This window comes from Cynoglossus semilaevis, chromosome 6 (assembly GCF_000523025.1).
Source record: "Cynoglossus semilaevis isolate Cse_v1.0 chromosome 6, Cse_v1.0, whole genome shotgun sequence".
Classification (NCBI taxonomy): domain Eukaryota; kingdom Metazoa; phylum Chordata; class Actinopteri; order Pleuronectiformes; family Cynoglossidae; genus Cynoglossus; species Cynoglossus semilaevis.
The window spans coordinates 10,335,163-10,340,600 of record NC_024312.1 but is presented as its reverse complement, the minus strand read 5'-3'; positions in this window follow the sequence as shown (position 1 = coordinate 10,340,600).

Sequence of the window (5,438 nt, the reverse complement as noted above, 5' to 3'; positions counted from 1 at the left end):
TTTCAAGGCACATACAGAGCTGTTTTGCAGACTTCCCAGTGAGACAGTTGAAGTAAGCATCCAAATAATGTATTGGACACAAGACACAAACCCAGCTTCATCCTATCGTGTTCCACTTTTAGGAGTACAAAATACTATTTAAAGGGTGGCCTGTAAAAGTCACAAATTCCCACTGCTGATTACCTGCAGTTTTTACAGTGAAAGGATAAACTGTGTTTTTATGCATTTAATATCTGTTTTCCTGTCAGGAAAACATTCTGGATTTTTATTCAACCTGAACCTCCCAACCTTGAATTCTGCAAAAGTGTTCTGTAAAACTGACTCGTGTACTACTGATGTATTGCCTCCTAATTAAGATAAATGCTAAAGAAATGTGTTTTTTTTTCTCTTTCCTTGTTTTTACCATTGTGTCGGCTCACGGCTCCGAGACGGTCTCCCATAGTTTTTGCTTTATCTATTTCCCTCGATTTGGTTGATCTCATGGGGATGCAGCTGTGCTTTCTCACCCAGTTTAGGATTCTGCAGATATTGCCTTACGGTGTTCTCTTTTTAGGATGAAACCAGAAAAGCCGCCCTTTGTGCGAGCTGCTACTTTGAGGTACACACGTATTGTACTAACACGGCTATCACTGCATCTGATGCATTTGTTTGCCAGAGGTCCTGTAGAGTATGTGTGTCTATTGCGTCACTCTGCCTTCTCTGGCTCATTCCCCAGTCCAGTACAGCATATGGTAGCCATGGGAAATAGGCTATAGTTAAGGTCATACTTTTCTCTCTGTTCTATTGCATTTAAACATTCAGAACACTCTACCTTAATTCAAAATTAATATATATATTAAAAAGAAACATAAAACTGCCAAATAAGGACTTAAAGGGGAAAGTTATTAAAACTATGACCAATATGTATTGACTATGTATCAAAGTGTTGGGTGACCAAACATTCAGAACACTCTACCTTAATTCAAAATTAATATATATATTAAAAAGAAACATAAAACTGCCAAATAAGGACTTAAAGGGGAAAGTTATTAAAACTATGACCAATATGTATTGACTATGTATCAAAGTGTTGGGTGACCTTTTCCAAAACGTTTTGCAGATTGACTGTATAACTACTATACCACCAAGAGATTTTATCTTTCATCTTGAGGGAAACCTTGTGGAGCAGCTGGGTGTTAACACATTTGGAAATTATGGCTACAGCAAGGCTACGAAAGAAAACAACATACTGTATTAATATATAATGAAAGTATATACAGGAGGTCCTTTAGTTTATGATGACCTTGAATTAGGACATTTTGTGGTTACGTCCCCATCTTCCATAAATATACTAGGAAAGTATGTTCTGATCGTTACAACGTATAGTGTTAAAAAAAATATGCACGAAAACTAGTTGGTGAGTTGAGTGGACGAATATGTCATCATGAGGTGCCATACAGTTAAGATGGCTTTGTTTACATTCACTGGTTGTACACCGTAGATTAGTTTGTGTAGTTCTTTTGGGAACTTCTCGCCCTTCATTATGGCTCCCAGACATAAGTCAGACTCTGATGTTTTTATGTCCTAGATTATGATGTTACCACTATCTGAATGGTGGCGCTTTGGCCCAGAGGCAATGTCTCTGTCATTGGTGTGGAACCCCAGGGTTCACCTCCTGGGCAAGTTTGAATCCCGGTTAGGGCAGTTGGTACCTTCCAGTGGACTCATCACCCGCAGGAAGGTTTAGGGAGGTTGGTACGGTGCAATGTGATTTGGGTGGCGACTGCTGCCCCCGCGACCCGGTAACGGATAAGCGGATGAAAATGGATGGATGGATGGATGACACTATCTGAATGTAGGTGAGTGACATAGCTACTTATGTACTGTGCGTGAGTTCTATCTCACGTTAGTGGAGGACCCCTGTGATTGACTTCAACACTGGTTTTTAAGATCATTTCTGTTTTCTCTCCTTCAAGAGGCACGGTGTGCATAATATCATGTCATCAAAGGATTATTAGAATCAGATTTTTACAGATACTTTGTGTGTACTGTAACAATTTGATTTGTTTTTGTTCATTGAGTACTTTATTTAAAACAACCATCCATCCCTCACCCATGCTTCCAGAATTTGTTAAATAACTGCTGTATAAAAAAAATAAATGACAAAACAATTATAAATATTTCTGCAAGTAAATGAAGCCCTTGCTTGCCCTGCCTTGTTGTTCTGTTCTCACAGTGTGTGACAAGGGAGGAAATAAATGTGTTTAGAGACATGGTGGCTGAAAAACTAATTGCCCACTGTCAGCTGCCCAAAAGGCTTGCTGCTAGTTACTCCTCTCTAAAAGCACATCGTTTTATGTTGAGAATGCTATGAGCTTGAATGCTTTCTTTGTCTTTTTATATTGTACTGCCCTCGCATTGCATGTACTTTTAGTCAACAAACAGCTAGAAGGGTAGCTCTATCTATCTATCTATCTATCTATCTATCTATCTATCTATCTATCTATCTATCTATCTATCTATCTGTCTGTCTGTCTGTCTGTCTGTCTGTCTATATCTAAAATACAATACATTTCAATTATTTGTAGAATCCATATTTCAACATACTCTCAAGAAAACATTTAATGTTTTCTTAGGCAAAACGTGTTTAAACAATTTCCACAGTGCGAGTCAGTCACCTCTGTGTGCTCAACAATACAAAGGTGATTATATAGTGTAAGTATATGTAATTTTACAAATTAATAAATTTAATGTAATTAAATAAATAATAATAAGTATTATAATTATATATTTATATATGTATGTTACATACAAACATATATGTGTTTTTATATATATATAAGATATATATTAAAGAGTATATATATATTATATATATAATATATTATTATATAATATTATAAATATAATAATAATAATAATAATAAATAATATTTTTTTATAAATTAAAAAATATGTAAGTATATGTAATGTAAGTATATGTAAGTACTCACTCCTATACATTTTCCTAAGTAGATAAACATGACATCTTAACTTAATATTTTAAACTGTGAACTATCAAGTCAGCACATATACTGTATGTGATGGCTTTTGTGGAGAAAACAAACACAGCTCACATCTTTAACTTCTAGCTAAAACACCATCTGAAGGTCAAACAGCTGCAAAACATTATAGTCAGTTTATGGCTGGTTATGATTCCAAGAAGCTATACAGGCTAAGCCATGCGTGGGTAAACTAAGGCTCGGGTCCGGAAGCAGCCCATTCAGCATTTTAATCCGGCCTGTCAAAACAAGTATGTGTGTGATTCTCTCTGTAACAGAAAGTAAGAGAGAGTGGACTATTGTAGAGATAACCATCCAACACACCACGGTGCAAGGATTTTTCCACAAAATAAACATGTATAATATTTTTAGAATTTGTTGCTGCATTGTTTAGAACAATCCTGATTACATTGATTTATGGGCGGCCCTGACTTAATTATACAACGTCCTCCTGGCTAGACAGAAAGATGTTTTTTTTTTAAGGTCAGCCAAGGTCGCTAAAGCCTGTAATTGTAGGAATGAAAAGAAAAAGAGAATAAGACAGCAAATGTTTCATAACAAATGTTATTTGCTACTGAGTCTGAAGTCAGTTGGGCCATATATCAAAATAAAAGAATTTAACAGATTAGAGAGACCTAGCAATTTTAGAACTCTGTGCCTCTTAGGTGGATGTAAAACTGGAGTAGCATAGGGGTCAGTCCACTTTTTCTGTATTTTTTGACCTTAATGATGATAATATTGTTAGAATATATATTTTATCTCATTATATACCTGTAACAGTTGAACATGTTCTAAGCACAAAACAGTACTGAAATTTTGGGATATGGCAATTCAACTGAACAGATGAAAATCTTCTGCAATGTTAAAAATATAAAATGTAAAGAACAAAAATAAAGTGGGACCAATAACGATGCCTTTACTGATCGCATTCATTTCATTATCTCTGGAGCACAAAGCAATTTTAGTAGAGACATTTGTTTTTTTCCTGTCCTTTTAATCAAAGGTCCAATATGTTGGGTTTTCTTTTTTGTTTATCTATTTTTATGAAGATCGTTCATGTCTTTTGTTATATATTCTTTTACGAATCGTTGTTGATCTTTCTATGTGTATTTTGCATGTTCTCCCAGTGTATGCATGCTTTCTCTGCAGGTACTGTGGTTTCATGGGATTACTGTATTTTCTGGAAGTCCCCCATTTCTTCATCCTTCATCCTTTGCCTGGGTTTGCAACTTATACCGAGGTGTAACTTATATATTTAAATATATATTTTCACACTGACAGCCGGTAGAGGGCACTCTAGCTGTCTGGTGCGACTTATATTCCGGAGCGACTTATAGACCGAAAATATGATTGGTTGATCAGACCATATATATAAACATATATTGGAGTGTAACGGTATATGTATTCATCCTGCGGTGTTATGGTACAAGCATCACAGTTCGGTGCACGCAGTCACACGGCGAATACGTCTGAGTGAGCAACCTACTAACAAAAATGCTGCCAGCAACCGTCATTAGCCTACAGAAGAAGAAGAAGAAACGTGATGGAGTGTGTGGGTTTGATTGTGGAGCATGATGTGGAGTTGAAAGAGCCACCAGCCCCATTTAAATAACTTGGTGGGAACATTTCGGTTTCCCGGTGCAACATAACGATGATGACACGTGAGTGGACTGGACAAAGACTGTTTGCCAGCGATGTTTTGCGGAGGTGCGGTACGTCACTGGGAACACGACAAATATGCTAACGCACATAAGATGGCATCACCCCGATATGTCTGTCACTGGTCCAAAGAAAAATTGAATGTACAGCAACTTACTCCCACTGTTTTTAATCAGCCTCTTGGTGTTAGCACAGACAGGGCCAAAAAAAATAATGGAAGCAATTGACATATACATATTTATATCTATATGCGCCCATATGCCGTAGTAGAGGAGCCCGGCTTCAAGAATTTATTGAAAGTGCTTGAGCTACGCTACAGTGTCCCATCACGTACGCACATCAGCTCATCATTTTTGAAAAAATGAAAATGACACCTTCCCAGGAGGTGCATACAGACTCTACATACCTTACAGACTCAGTTAATCACACATGTGATGCATTGCTCTAAAAGACAGATTTTATTTTTCTTATATGTTATAATGTATTTATTTTGTATTTTCATACCAGAATATTTAATTCTGCACTCAGTTCTGCTGTTTACATTGAACTTGGTAATATTGGGTGTAATACTGGGTGTTAACATGTAACTAACAAGTTACAAATGTTAGTTTCTTATAATGAAGTTACCAAAGATGCCAGTTGGTAACTTGTAACTAACAAGTTACTTGTAACTAACAAGTTACAAGTTACCAACTTGTAACTTGTTAGTTACAAGTTACAAGTTGTAACTATATATATATATATATATATATATACATA